General features: G+C 53.1%; 1 protein-coding gene and 1 long non-coding RNA gene across 2 annotated transcripts in view; both read left to right on the top strand.

Moving 5' to 3' along the window:
- Positions 1 to 15,321, top strand: part of LOC144950707 (uncharacterized) — a 306,816-nt gene that overhangs the window by 250,495 nt on the left and 41,000 nt on the right. The window lies entirely within an intron of this gene.
- LHFPL2 (LHFPL tetraspan subfamily member 2) overlaps positions 4,009 to 15,321 on the top strand; it is a 47,522-nt gene continuing 36,209 nt past the window's right edge. The window contains exon 1 of the mRNA XM_078880780.1: positions 4,009 to 4,838. The gene's annotated coding sequence lies outside the window, so the exon portion shown is untranslated. The remainder of the gene's footprint in view (positions 4,839 to 15,321) is intronic.

Here is a 15,321-nt window from a genome sequence, read left to right as displayed (position 1 = left end):
GGGTGGGTGGCCAGCACCACGCCCGACCGCCTTTGTCTCCCTCGTGGCGATGTTTTTTTCTTTTACGCACCGCACGAGGTACTCATTTGAGGCTGAGTCGACCTAGGGGAGGCCCAGGAACCGGCTCAGATAATCTTGGTCGTGAGAGGGAATCGAACTCGGGCCGCCGGGTTTCGTAGCGCAGCGTAGCGCTCACCGCTTCGCAACGCACATCGCAGGCACCATGACGATGTTAGGGGTCTTTCGATTTAAAGCTTTCGTGACTGCAGGGATTCATCTTCTTGGTTCTTTCGGTAAAGTCACGTAGAAGGGAAATAATAAAATAATAAAAATAAAACATAACAAAATAATTAAATTTCGATTTAAAGCTTTCGTGACTGCAGGGATTCATCTTCTTGGTTCTTTCGGTAAAGTCACGTAGAAGGGAAATAATAAAATAATAAAAATAGAACATAATAAAATACAATTCTCACGACGTTTCGGCCACAACGCAAGCAGCCGTCCTCAGGTGAAAACCAGGTCTGTCGAGGCGACAGCGTCTGAATGATTGTTATTATTTTATTACTTCCCTTCTTCGTGACTTTGCCGAAAGAACCAAGAAGATGTGAGGGTTCATCATGATCACCACCATCAGACACGGTCAATCCACTGCTGCTTGAAGGCCCTGTCCACGTGGGGTCGGTAATGGGGTTAGGCGAGTTTGACCATACTTCACCACGCCGGTCACGTGCAGGATTGGTGACATTGTCGTTTCCTGCGAAGTCGATGCGCGGCGCTCTAACCACTGCGCCACCGCTCCTCCCCCCCACCCTCCCCCCTCCCCTCCTCTCGCACAATGACACGTGGAGACTTCTCAACAAGATCCCCGCACGGGAGTGAGTCCCCTTCCCACTGTGGGGGGAGGGGGGTGTGGGGGGAGGGGGAGGCGGGGTGTGGGGGGTGGGGTGTGGGGGGGGGGTGTGGGGGGAGGGGGGTGTGGGGGGGTTTGGGGGGCGGGGTGTGCGGGGTGGGGTGTGGGGGGGTGTGGGGGGAGGGGGGTGTGAGTGGGGGGGGGGTGTGGGGGGCGGGTTGTGGGGGGCGGGGTGTGGGGGGGGGTGTGGGGGGCGGGGTGTGGGGGGGCAGGGTGTGGGGGGCGGGTTGTGGGGGGCGGGGTGTGGGGGGGGGGTGTGGGGGGCGGGGTGTGGGGGGCAGGGTGTGGGGGGCGGGGTGTGGGGGGCGGGGTGTGGGGGGGTGTGTGGGGGGTGTGGGGGGGGATGTGGGGGGCGGGGTGTGGGGGGCGGGGTGTGGGGGGGATGTGGGGGGGGCGTGGGGGGGGGGTGTCTCCAACGCTTCCAAATTCCACACGCGAGAAGTGCATTGATTGGACTCGGGCCAAACCTCCCAGTGTGGCAGGAACCTCCTGACAGGGCATCCTGAGACTCGGCAAGACTTGGAAGGGTGAAATGCACCTTTTTTGTAGTCTATGAGTCTCTGTGTGAGTCTATAGGTCTCTGTGTGTGTCTCTGTGTGAGTCTATGGGTCTCTGTGTGAGTCTATGTGTCTCTGTGTGAGTCTATGGGTCTCTGTGTGAGTCTATGTGTCTCTGTGGGAGTCTATGGGTCTCTGTGTGAATCTATGGGTCTCTGTGTGAGTCTATGTGTCTCTGTGTGAATCTATGGGTCTCTGTGTGAGTCTATGTGTCTCTGTGTGAGTCTATGTGTCTCCGTGTGGATCTATGGCTCTATTAGTGAATCTATGGGTCTCTGTGTGAGTCTATGGGTCTCTGTGTGAGTCTATGAGTCTCTGTGTGAGACTATGTGTCTCTGTGTGAGTCTATGTGTCTCTGTGTGAGTCTATGAGTCTCTGTGTGAGTCTATGGGTCTCTGTGTGAGTCTATGTGTCTCTGTGTGAGTCTATGGGTCTCTGTGTGAGTCTATGTGTCTCTGTGTGAGTCTATGTGTCTCTGTGTGAGTCAATGTATCTCTGTGTGAGTTTATGGGTCTCTGTGTGAGTCTCTGTGTGCGTCTATGTGTCTCCCAGTCTGTCAAACTAAACTATTCAACTATGAAATTGTATTTTTATTTTGACCAGGTAAGGTCCACTGAGCTATGTAGCTCATCTTTTTTTCAGAAGTGACCTGCCCACAACAAATACTCGTCTTCGTCGCGCTAGACATTTATAGCAGCAACGAAATACTCGAAACGCGTGGTGATGGTGATTCTAAAATGGGGAATCCACGCGACCACGGGGAGAGAGAGAGAGACACGCAAACTACAAATATACAGCAGGCATTAGAGTCGAGATTGAACCTATGACCTCCTGTATACCAGGCGAGGTAGTTAACATCTAGCCACCGTGATGATGATGAGAGAGACACGAAAACTCCAAATATACAGCAGGAGGCGGTCAGGGTCGTGATCGAACCCACAACCTCCTGCATACCAGGCGAGGTAGTTAACTTCTCCTAGCCACCGTGATGATGAGAGAGAGACACGAAAACTCAAAATATACAGCAGCAGGCGTCAGGGTCGGGATCGAACCCACGATCTCCTGCGTTCAAAGGCGAGGACGTTTTTTTTACGATTATCGTGATAAAAAAAGTCGAAATATCACCACTGCCATATGTTCCATTCTGATGTCGTGGTTATTCAGTGTTATGTTAATGTATTATAGGAATAGGTGCTCTTGATAAGGGCAATTGCATGAAACCTTGGTTATTTATGTATATATTTCAAGCATCACTGTGAGTCATTGGGATTGTTTGACCATACCTCACCACGCTGATCAATGTTGATAAAATCGCGTCCTACACATACAACTATAAAGATCCCCCGTATAGCCTTGACAGACTGCTGGGGCAAGTGCTGTTAGCGAGCACATATTAAGGCGGGCACGGCACACGAGGGGGGGTGTGGTGGCCGAGCACATATTAAGGCGGGCACGGCACACGAGGGGGGGTGTGGTGGCCAGCACCACGCCCGACCGCCTTTGTCTCCCCAGTGGCGATGTTTATACACCGCACCAGGTACTCATTTGAGGCTGAGTCTACCTAGGGGAGGCCCAGGACCGGGCTCAGATAAGTATCGTCACTGGTGGTGGCCGTGAGCGGGAATCGAACTCGGGTCGCCGGGTTCGTAGCGCAGCGTAGCGCTAACCGCGACGTTACCCTGTGTACACACACACACGTGTACACACACACACGTGTACACACACACACGTGTACACACACACACGTGTACACACGTACACACACACACGTGTACACACACACACGTGTACACACACACACGTGTACACACGTGTACACACACACACGTGTACACACACACACGTGTACACACACACGTGTACACACGCACACGTGTACACACACACGTGTACACACGTACACACACACACGTGTACACACACACACGTGTACACACACACACGTGTACACACACACGTGTACACACGTACACACACACACGTGTACACACACACACGTGTACACACACACACGTGTACACACGTGTACACACACACACGTGTACACACACACACGTGTACACACACACGTGTACACACACACGTGTACACACGTACACACACACACGTGTACACACACACGTGTACACACACACACGTGTACACACGTGTACACACACACACGTGTACACACACACACGTGTACACACGTGTACACACACACGTGTATACACACACATGTGTGTACACACACACACGTGTACACACACACATGTGTACACACACACACGTATACACACATGTGTACACACTCACACGTGTACACACGTGTACACACACACACACGCGTACACACGTGTACACACACACACGCGTACACACACGTGTACACACACACACGTGTACATACACACACACACGTGTACACACACACACGTGTCACCCCGTGACACACCCAGCACCCCCCCCACTCCTCCCAACTCCACCACCCCCTCGCTCCAGGCCGCCTCTTCCTCGCTCCACCCACAGAGCGAGCGGGTCGAGCACCGCGCGAGGCAGAGACACCCTGGGGGTCGTGGTGGTGGTGGTGAGCACGGGGGGACAGACACACGGAGACAGACACACGGAGACAGACAGAGACAGACACACGGAGACGGTCTAGAGACAGACACACACACAGACTCACACACAGACTCACACACAGGCGGAGACACACACAGAGTAAGTCACACAGACTCGCACACAAGCGGAGGAGACACACAGACTCACACACAAGCGGAGGAAACACAGACTCGCACACAGACTGAGACACAGACTCACACACAAGCGGAGGAAACACAGACTCACACACAGACTGAGACACAGACTCACACACAAGCGGAGGAAACACAGACTCACACACAGGCAGAGACACAGACTCACACACAGGCGGAGACACACAGACACACACACAGACTCACACACAGACTTACATAGACGGAGTCACACAGACACACGCACACAAGCACACACACACACGCACACACGCACACAAGCACACACACACACGCACACAAGCACACACACACACGCAGAGTCTTCGTCTGAGACACAGACAACATAGGCGCACGCGATAAGACGGAGGGAGACACGGAGACATCGGCAGACAACGCGGACAAAGCAGCGGGGAGACAGCGGAGACACAAAGGCGGAGACACCGCGAGAGACACGCGGAGACAGCGGAGACACGAAGGCGGAGACACGAAGGCGGAGATACAGCGAGAGACACGCGGAGACAGCGAGAGACAGCGGAGACACGGCGAGAGAGACGGGGAGGAGGAGGAGGAGACGGGGTCTGGGGCAGTCTCTCTAAAGACTGAACTGCAGCAAGCGATTTAGACTCTGCTGGACCGGTAAGGCGGAGACACGGGGAGGAGAGGGGAGACACGGGGAGACACGGGGGGGAAGGGAGACACGGGGAGACACGGGGGGGAAGGGAGACACGGGGAGACACGGGGGGGGGGCACGGGGGGGAGGGAGACACGGGGGGGGGGGGGGGTGGAGAGAGACACGGGGAGACACGGGGGGGGGGCACGGGGGGGAGGGAGACACGGGGGGGGAGAGAGACACGGGGAGACACGGGGAAACACGGGGGGGGGGAGACACTGGGAGGAGGGAGACACGGGGGAGGGGGGAGACACGGGGGGGGGGGAGACGGGGGGGGAGACACGGGGAGGAGGGGGGAGACACGGGGAGGAGGGGGGAGACACGGGGGGGGGGAGACACGGGGGGGGGGAGACGGGGGGGAGACACGGGGAGGAGGGGGGAGACACGGGGAGGAGGGGGGAGACACGGGGGGGGGGAGACGCGGGGGAGGGGAGACGGGGGGGAGACACGGGGAGGAGGGGGGAGACACGGGGGGGGGGGGGGGAGACACGGTGGGGGGGAGGAGGGGGGAGACACGGGGGGGGGGGACGGGGGGGGGGAGACGCGGGGGAGGGGAGACGGGGGGGAGACACGGGGAGGAGGGGGGAGACACGGGGGGGGGGGGAGACACGGTGGGGGGGAGACACGGGGGGGAGGGGGGAGACACGGGGGGGGGGGAGACGCGGGGGGGGGAGACACGGGGGGGAGGGGGGAGACACGGGGGGGAGGGGGGAGACGGGGGGGGGAGACGGGGGGGGAGGGGGGAGACAGGGGGGGGGGGAGACGCGGGGGGGGGAGACACGGGGGGGAGGGGGGAGACACGGGGGGGGGGGAGACGCGGGGGGGGGAGACACGGGGGGGAGGGGGGAGACGGGGGGGGGAGACGGGGGGGGAGGGGGGAGACAGGGGAATTCGGACCTCCGCATTGCTCGCGATGTGTGTGTTTGTGTATTTGTGTGTATTTGTGTTGCGTGTGTATGCATTGGTTGCGTGTTGAGTGTTGTAGGTATTGTGCAAGTGTGTTGTGTGTTGCTGTGTAATGGTGGTTTATGTGTCAGCGATGTGTGTGTGTGTTGGACACTTGTGGTGTGTGATGTGTGTAATGTGTGTGTGTTGGACACTTGGGGTGTTTCTCGTGTGTGATGTGTGTGTGTGTTGGGCCTGTGTGAGATTTCTCACGTGATAAGCCACTTCTTTGAGCTGTGTCATGTGTGGTCGGGTCGCTTTTTGAAAAAGAATGTAATGACTCAGTCGGCCCTTTACCTGGTTAGTTAAACTATCGCTCAGTTTTAATTGTACATATTTGTTTTAGTGATTTGTTTAACTCTCCTACACGTTTTCTTGGTTCTTTCGGTAAAGTCACGTAGAATGGAATAATAAAATAATAAAAATAAAACATAATAAGAGTCTTATCGACAGACCTCTTCTTCACCTGAGGACGGCTGCTTGCGTTGTGGCCGAAACGTCGTGAGAATTATTTTATGATGTTTTATTTTTATTATTTTATTATTTCCATTCTACGTGACTTTACCGAAAGAACCAAGAAGATGAATCCCTGCAGTCACGAAAGAAGCTTTAAATCGAAAGGGAATTATTTTATTATGTTTTATTTTTATTATTTTATTATTTCCCTTCTACGTGACTTTACCGAAAGAACCATGAAGATGAATCCCTGCAGTCACGAAAGCTTTAAATCGAAATCTCCTACACTTTGTGTGGTTGGTGTTGTGGTTGTTGTGACGTTCTTACACCTTGCCCCGACTGGAAATCTGTGAACAAGAACTGTATAGCTCATCGAATGCCTGCAGTATGAATACAATAATCTGATTCTGTGTTATGTGTTCTAAGTGTTGCTGAATGAGTGCGTTAGCGGTGTGTGTGTGGCGTTAAAGTGTGATGTGAGTTGTGTGTTGGTGTGCTTAATGGTGGTGAATGTGTCAGTGATGTTTATACCGAGTGGGTGACTTAGTGTTGTGTGTGTTTGTATCTTGGGGGGGGTGTGTGTGTGTGCGTGTGCGGTTAGCTGCGTTTCGCCACTGGGGAGACAAAGGCGGTCGGGCGTGGTGCTGGCCACCCACCCCCTCGTGTGCCGTGCCGGCCTTCATAGGTGCTCGCTAACAGCACTTGCCCCTGCAGTCTGTTAAGGCTATACGGGGGATCTTTGTCTCTGTCTTTGTGTGTGCACGTGGTGTGTGTGTGTGTATACGTGGTGTGTGTGTGCACGTGGTGTGTGTACGTGGTGTGTGTGTGTACACGTAGTGTGTGTGTGTACACGTGGTGTGTGTGTGTGTGCTCAGGTGAAAGAGACGGGAAGGTGTCAAAAGGCGAATGCGATGGGTGGTCTAGTTGTGTGTGAATGTTGATTCAGTGACGGTGGCTGTGGTGGTGGTGGTTGGGGTGGAACTGGAGGGCTATAGCCTGACGATGATTCATGATCAATATATTGTGAGATTGTTGATTGGTGATAGATTCATGATAATGATGATGACAATGATGAATTGGACTTGACGATGATGATTTAACAATGGGCTTTGGTTAAAGTATTTTGTTGTTGCTGCTATGCAGTGGTGGTGATGGTATAGTTCGTGGTGGAGTGCGGAGAAGCGACGCTCACAACAACGAGCAGAGCCGCCGGGCGGCTAAAACGCAGCAAATCGACACAGTAGGGGGAGATAAAAAAAAGTCGGTGACATCCGCCGGTCGCATCTCAGTCCGTCAACCCCACGGCGGTCTGCTGGGTCAGTCCCGTGACCTCCAGCCAACAGCGGAACCGTAAGACACTTCACGTGGCCCTCGATGTGTACCTAGCCTGGCACAAAGCCCCGCGTGGTGACGTCACCACCACCACCACCACTTCGTGATGAACAGCGGTTGTTGTTGTTGTGTTGTTGTTGTGTTGTTCCATTGGAACCTCATTTGCCAGTAAAAATATGATAATTGCTTTTTTTACCCTTCTATCTGGCAACAAAACTGACACCTTTTTACAAGGAGTCATGTTTGCATAGACCACAATACCTGCAGTCATAATGCAAACAAAAAACATAACTCTGTATGCACTGTCCTTGAAGTTGATTGGTCCACACCCGAGACAGCTTTCCTTAGAGCCTAGTCTCACATGGTGTTGGACCAGATGACGCCAAAAGGCGCACATTATCAGAGTTGTGCTTTTTGTTTCCATTACGACTGCAGGTATTGTGGTCTATGCAAACATGACTCCTTGTAAAAAAAGGTGTCAGTTTTGTTGCCAGATAGAAGGGTAAAAAACCAATTATCATGTTGTGTTGTTGTGTTGTTGTTGTTGTTTTTGGTGGTGATTTTGAGGATGGCGTTAAGGCGAGTTGGGGGGGGGGCTTGGGCAGGCGAGGAGACGTGGGGAGGAGGGGGGGGGTGACGGCTGTACGGGGTAGGCTAGCAGTGGAGCGGGCAGCCAGAATCATCAGAACCTTGACTTGGACGAGAGGAGGAATCCGATGAGCTCTAAGCTCTTTCTCACAGGCGTCCAGTAGGGTTTGTCACGTCTTCACGTTCTGCAGATGTAGATGCCACTGGTTCTTCACGTTCTGTAGATGTAGATGCCACTGGTTCTTCACGTTCTGTAGATGTAGATGCCACTGGTTCTTCACGTTCTGTAGATGTAGATGCCACTGGTTCTTCACGTTCTGTAGATGTAGATGCCACTGGTTCTTCACGTTCTGTAGATGTAGATGCCACTGGTTCTTCACGTTCTGTAGATGTAGATGCCACTGGTTTTTCACGTTCTGTAGATATAGATGCCACTGGTTCTTGACGTTCTGTAGATGTAGATGCCACTGGTTCTTCATGTTCTGTAGATGTAGATGCCACTGGTTCTTCACGTTCTGTAGATATAGATGCCACTGGTTCTTCACGTTCTGTAGATGTAGATGCCACTGGTTCTTCATGTTCTGCAGATGTAGATGTCACTGGTTCTTCACGTTCTGTAGATGTAGATGCCACTGGTTCTTCACGTTCTGTAGATGTAGATGCCACTGGTTCTTCACGTTCTGCAGATGTAGATGCCACTGGTTCTTCACGTTCTGTAGATGTAGATGCCACTGGTTCTTCACGTTCTGTAGATGTAGATGCCACTGGTTCTTCACGTTCTGCAGATGTAGATGCCACTGGTTCTTCACGTTCTGTAGATGTAGATGCTACTGGTTCTTCACGTTCTGTAGATGTAGATGCCACTGGTTCTTCACGTTATGTAGATGTAGATGCCACTGGTTCTTCACGTTCTGCAGATGTAGATGTCACTGGTTCTTCACGTTCTGTAGATGTAGATGCCACTGGTTCTTCACGTTCTGCAGATGTAGATGCCACTGGTTCTTCACGTTCTGCAGATGTAGATGCTACTGGTTCTTCACGTTCTGCAGATGTAGATGCCACTGGTTCTTCACGTTCTGCAGATGTAGATGCCACTGGTTCTTCACGTTCTGCAGATGTAGATGCCACTGGTTCTTCACGTTCTGCAGATGTAGATGCTACTGGTTCTTCACGTTCTGCAGATGTAGATGCCACTGGTTCTTCACGTTCTGCAGATGTAGATGCCACTGGTTCTTCACGTTCTGCAGATGTAGATGCTACTGGTTATTCACGTTCTGCAGATGTAGATGCCACTGGTTCTTCACGTTCTGCAGATGTAGATGCCACTGGTTCTTCACGTTCTGCAGATGTAGATGCTACTGGTTATTCACGTTCTGCAGATGTAGATGCCACTGGTTTTTCACGTTCTGTAGATGTAGATGCCACCACCGCCATCTATTGTGCGGCGGTTGAACCCACGACTCGCGGTCCGAACAGGCGACTGGACCATACGGCTTTGTTTCGTTTCTCCGAAAGTTCCAAAGTCGGAACATTCGCAATCGGAGGCGTCCTCTGTGTGTCCGTCGCCACTGGACGTTGATCGTGTCCCGGAGTCGAACTCATGCCCGCCGGCCGGGGGGTTTCCCCACGACGCGGTGCCGCCTTTCGCGCGTCAGACGGATCCCGAATTTGGATTCTTTTTGGTAAAAACGCCGCCCGCAAGTGGAAATCCGCGGTGGCATTTTATCGACCCGTCACCGGGCAAATTGCGACGCGGAGGGAGGGCCACCGTCCGTGAGACCTTCTGCGGATTTTTAAACCCTAAATGCTGCCTGCCGGTATCTGTTACAGGCAGCTTTGTGTACATTATTCCATAATAATATAAATATATTTTATAACATGATGGCTGAGCACACGCCCAACAAACGACGCAGTGTATGTTAAACGGCAAATTTCAGTAACCCCACACGGACAGCCCTTTTTGTTAATCTGCTGCTGGATGAGGGCCTCTCTACTGCTGGATGAGGCCTCTACACTGCCTTTGCTAACACTGGTCAACACACTGTTTTTTGGCATAAGGTATTCCAACGGTTTGTAATGTAATTTTGGGGTGCTGATTCCAAATCTGGCATCAGTTTTGGCTATCACATCAGGTTTTTGAGATATCAAATATTGCATTTTCAATAAAAACTGCAGTAGAAAAATATTAAATAAATGTGGATATATACATAAAGTGATATTATAAACGCACTATCCTAAAAATACAGCACCGTATTTTAACACTAAAGCAGTCACTGACTCGCAACAACTTGCAATCATAAGTGACAGAGTTAATTTCGGGTAAAATCAATGAAAATGGGGTATGCCGATAGCATAAAAATGAGATGTGATAGAGCAAATCTGAGATCAGATTTGGAATCAGCACCCTGAAATTAGTCTAAAACAGCTGCAAAAGTCCAGGCCGGAAAAAAAATGTTTTTATTTTGTTGACCAGTGTAAATTGTAGTAGTAATTGTAGTATGCACTGTCCTTGAAATTGATTAGTCCACACCCGAGACAGCTTTCTTTAGAGCCTAGTCTCACATGGTGTTGGAGTGCACTCGCTGCTGCTGTTATTGTCTCGAGCGAAAACAATGCCCTTTGTTTACCCAGGGAAGCTCTGCCGCGTCTCCAGGGATGGTTTCTAGTAGAGGTTTGGGGGTGCAGCGGAGACGGCGGGATGAGCGGTGGGGGGGGGGCTACATTCGGATGTTTGGTCAATTTCCTTGATGTGTGTGTGTCGATTGAAAGCTTTCGTGACTGCAGGGATTCATCTTCTTGGTTCTTTCGGTAAAGTCACGTAGAAGGGAAATAATAAAATAATAAAAATAAAACAGACGTTTCGGCCACAACGCAAGCAGCCGTCTTCAGGTGGAGAACAGGTCTGTCGGGGAGACAGCGTCTGAATGAGTCTGAATGACTCTGTCTCCTCGACAGACCTGCTCTCCACCTGAGGACGGCTGCTTGCGTTGTGGCCGAAACGTCGTGAGAATAATTTTATTATGTTTTATTTTTATTATTTTATTATTTTCCTTCTACGTGACTTTACCGAAAGAACCAAGAGGGTGTGTGTGTGTGTGTTGAACATACGGAGCTGTTAGCGCTACGAACCCCGGTGGCTCAAGTTCGATTCCCGCTCACGGCCAACGTGGACCGGTCCTGGGGCCTCATCCTCTAGGTCGACTCAGCCTCAAATGAGTACCTGGTGCGGTGTGTGAATATCGCCACTGGGGAGACAAAGGCGGTCGGGCGTGGTGCTGGCCACCCCACCCCCTCGTGTGCCGTGCCGGCCTTCATAGGTGCTCGCTAACAGCACTTGCCCCGACAGTCTGGTAGAGCTATACGGGGGATCTTTGTTTTGTTGAACTTACATCGTGCGGGGAGCGGTGGTGGAGCGGTTAGCGCTACGCTGCGCTACGAACCTGGCGACCCGAGTTCGATTTTCGCCCATGGCCAACGCCCAGTGACGATTATCTGAACCGGTCCTGGGGCCTCCCGTAGGTCGACTCAGCCTCAAATGAGTACCTGGTGCGGTGTGTAAACATCGCCACTGGGGAGACAAAGGCGGCCGGGCGTGGTGCTGTGCCACCCACCCCCTCGTGTGTCGTGCCGGCCTTCATAGGTGCTCTCATCGCCAACTGGCACTTGCCCCGACAGACGGTCAAAGGCTACACGGGGGACCTTTGTCTTTGTCTGGCTCTTCGGCGTTTTCGTTTCTGTTTCCTGAGTCTGCGGCAATGAGATTGGTGGGGGGGGGGGGGTCGTGGGGGGGGGGAGTCGTGGGGGGGGGAGTTGTGGGGGGGGGAGTCGTGGGGGGGTGGATAAGGGGGTGGGGGGAGATGGGGGTGGGGGGAGAGAGTCGTGGGGGGGGGGAGAAGGGGGGGGGAGGGGGGTGGGGGGAGAGTCGTGGGGGGGGGGGGAGTCGTGGGGGGGGGGGAGGGGGGGGTTGTGGGGGGGGAGTCGTGGGGGGGGGGAGATGGGGGGTGGGGGGGGGAGAGTCGTGGGGGGGGGGGGAGATGGGGGGTGGGGGGGGGAGAGTCGTGGGGGGGGGAGATGGGGAGTGGGGGGAGAGAGTCATGAGGGGGGGGGGGAGTCGTGATGGGGGGAGAGAGTCATGGGGGGGGGGGGAGATGGGGGGGGGAGGAGATTCGACAAAGCGGATGGAGAGTAGAGTGGAGGGGAGTTTGTTGACATTGGATCGAGGATAGATGGAGGGGGGGAGACGGGTTAAGGGGATGGAGTCATACAGAGAGGGGGGTGAGGGGAGATGGAGGGGGGGGATGGAGGGGGGGATGGAGGAGGGGGGGGTGGAGGAGGGGGGTACAGGGAGAGATGGATGTGTAAGGAGAGGGGAGTGTGCCCCCCCCCCCCCTTAATAGGCGCTCGCTAACCCCACACTTGCCCCAGCAGTCTGTGAAGGCTACACTGTGGGAGGTTGATTTCTTCGTTTTTGTATACAGTACACCTGTGTGTGTACAGTACACATGTGCGTGTGTACAGTACACATGTGCGTGTGTACAGTACACATGTGCGTGTGTACAGTACACCTGCGTGTGTACAGTACACCTGTGTGTATACAGTACACCTGTGTATATACAGTACACCTGTGTATATACAGTACACCTGTGTGTATACAGTACACCTGTGTATATACAGTACACCTGTGTATATACAGTACACCTGTGTGTGTATACAGTACACCTGTGTGTATATATACAGTACACCTGTGTGTATATATACAGTACACCTGTGTGTGTATACAGTACACCTGTGTATATATACAGTACACCTGTGTGTGTATACAGTACACCTGTGTATATATACAGTACACCTGTGTATATATACAGTACACCTGTGTGTATATATACAGTACACCTGTGTGTATATACAGTACACCTGTGTGTGTGTACAGTACACATGTGCGTGTGTACAGTACACATGTGCGTGTGTACAGTACACCTGCGTGTGTACAGTACACCTGCGTGTGTGTGTGTGGTAGTGTAGCAGTTAGCGCGCTGTGCTACGAAGCCGGCGAACCGAGTTCGGTCCTGGGCCTCCCCTAGGTCGACTCAGCCTCAAATGAGTACCTGGTGCGGTGTGTAAACATCAACACTAGGGAGACAAAGGCGGCCGGGCGTGGTGTTGGCCACCCACCCCCTCGTGTGCCGTGCCGGCCTTCATAGGTGCTCGCTAACAGCACTTGCCCCTACAGTCTGTTAAGGCTACATGGGGGATCTTTATTGACCAGAGTGGTGAAGTATGGTCAAACAACCTCCATGACTCATGGGGGATGTACCTGTGTGTGTGTACACGTTGTGTGTGTGTGTGATGGAGGTGTGTGTGTGCACACGGTGTGGAGGTGTGTGTGTACGCGGTGTGTGTGTGTATACATGGTGTGTGTGTGTACACGTTGTGCAGGTGTGTGTGTGTGTACACGGTGTGTGTGTGTACACGTTGTGCAGGTGTGTGTGTGTGTACACGGTGTGTGTGTGTACACGTTGTGGGAGGTGTATGTGTGTACACGGTGTGTGTGTGTACACGGTGTGTGTGTGTACACGTTGTGCAGGTGTGTGTGTGTGTACACGGTGTGTGTGTGTACACGTTGTGCAGGTGTGTGTGTGTGTACACGGTGTGTGTGTGTACACGTTGTGGGAGGTGTATGTGTGTACACGGTGTGTGTGTGTACACGGTGTGTGTGTGTACACGTTGTGCAGGTGTGTGTGTGTGTACACGGTGTGTGTGTGTACACGTTGTGCAGGTGTGTGTGTGTGTACACGGTGTGTGTACACGTTGTGGGAGGTGTATGTGTGTACACGGTGTGTGTGTGTACACGGTGTGTGTGTGTACACGTTGTGCAGGTGTGTGTGTGTGTACACGGTGTGTGTGTGTACACGTTGTGCAGGTGTGTGTGTGTGTACACGGTGTGTGTGTGTACACGTTGTGGGAGGTGTATGTGTGTACACGGTGTGTGTGTGTACACGGTGTGTGTGTGTACACGTTGTGCAGGTGTGTGTGTGTACACGTGATGGAGGTGTGTGTGTGCACGTGATGGAGGTGTGTAGGTGTGTGTGTGTGCACGTGATGGAGGTGTGTGTGTGTGTGCACGTGATGGAGGTGTGTAGGTGTGTGTGTGTGTGCACATGATGGAGGTGTGTAGGTGTGTAGGTGTGTGTGTGTGTGTGCACGTGATGGAGGTGTGTAGGTGTGTGTGTGTGTGCACATGATGGAGGTGTGTAGGTGTGTAGGTGTGTGTGTGTGCACGTGATGGAGGTGTGTAGGTGTGTGTGTGTGGACGTGATGGAGGTGTGTAGGTGTGTGTGTGTGCACGTGATGGAGGTGTGTAGGTGTGTAGGTGTGTGTGTGTGCACATGATGGAGGTGTGTAGGTGTGTAGGTGTGTGTGTGTGCACGTGATGGAGGTGTGTAGGTGTGTGTGTGTGGACGTGATGGAGGTGTGTAGGTGTGTGTGTGTGCACGTGATGGAGGTGTGTAGGTGTGTAGGTGTGTGTGTGTGCACGTGATCACGTGATGGAGGTGTGTAGGTGTGTAGGTGTGTGTGTGTGCACGTGATGGAGGTGTTGTAGGTGTGTGTGTGTGCACGTGATGGAGGTGTGTAGGTGTGTGTGTGTGCACGAGATGGAGGTGTGTAGGTGTGTAGGTGTGTGTGTGTGTGCACGTGATGGAGGTGTGTAGGTGTGTGTGTGTGCACGAGATGGAGGTGTGTAGGTGATGTGGTGACGTGAGGAGGTGTGTAGGTGTGTGTGTGTGCAGCGTGATGGAGGTGTGTAGGTGTGTGTGTGTGTGGCACGTGATGGAGGTGTGTAGGTGTTGTGTGTGTGCACGTGATGGAGGTGTGTAGGAGGTGTGTGTGTGTGCACGTGATGGAGGTGTGTAGGGTGGTGTAGGTGTGTGTGTGTGTGCACGTGATGGAGGTGTGTAGGTGTGTGTGTGTGTGCACGGTGATGGAGGTGTGTAGGTGTGTAGGTGTGAGTGTGTGTGCACGTGATGGAGGTGTGTAGGTGTGTAGGTGTGTGTGTGCACGTGATGGAGGTGTGTAGGTGTGTGTGTGTGTGCACGAGATGGAGGTGTGTAGGTGTGTACGGTGTGTAGT

Source organism: Lampetra fluviatilis, chromosome 59 (assembly GCF_964198595.1).
Source record: "Lampetra fluviatilis chromosome 59, kcLamFluv1.1, whole genome shotgun sequence".
NCBI classification, from domain to species: Eukaryota; Metazoa; Chordata; class Hyperoartia; order Petromyzontiformes; family Petromyzontidae; genus Lampetra; species Lampetra fluviatilis.
Note: the sequence above shows the minus strand (reverse complement) of the source record. Positions and strands in the feature narration are given on the sequence as shown.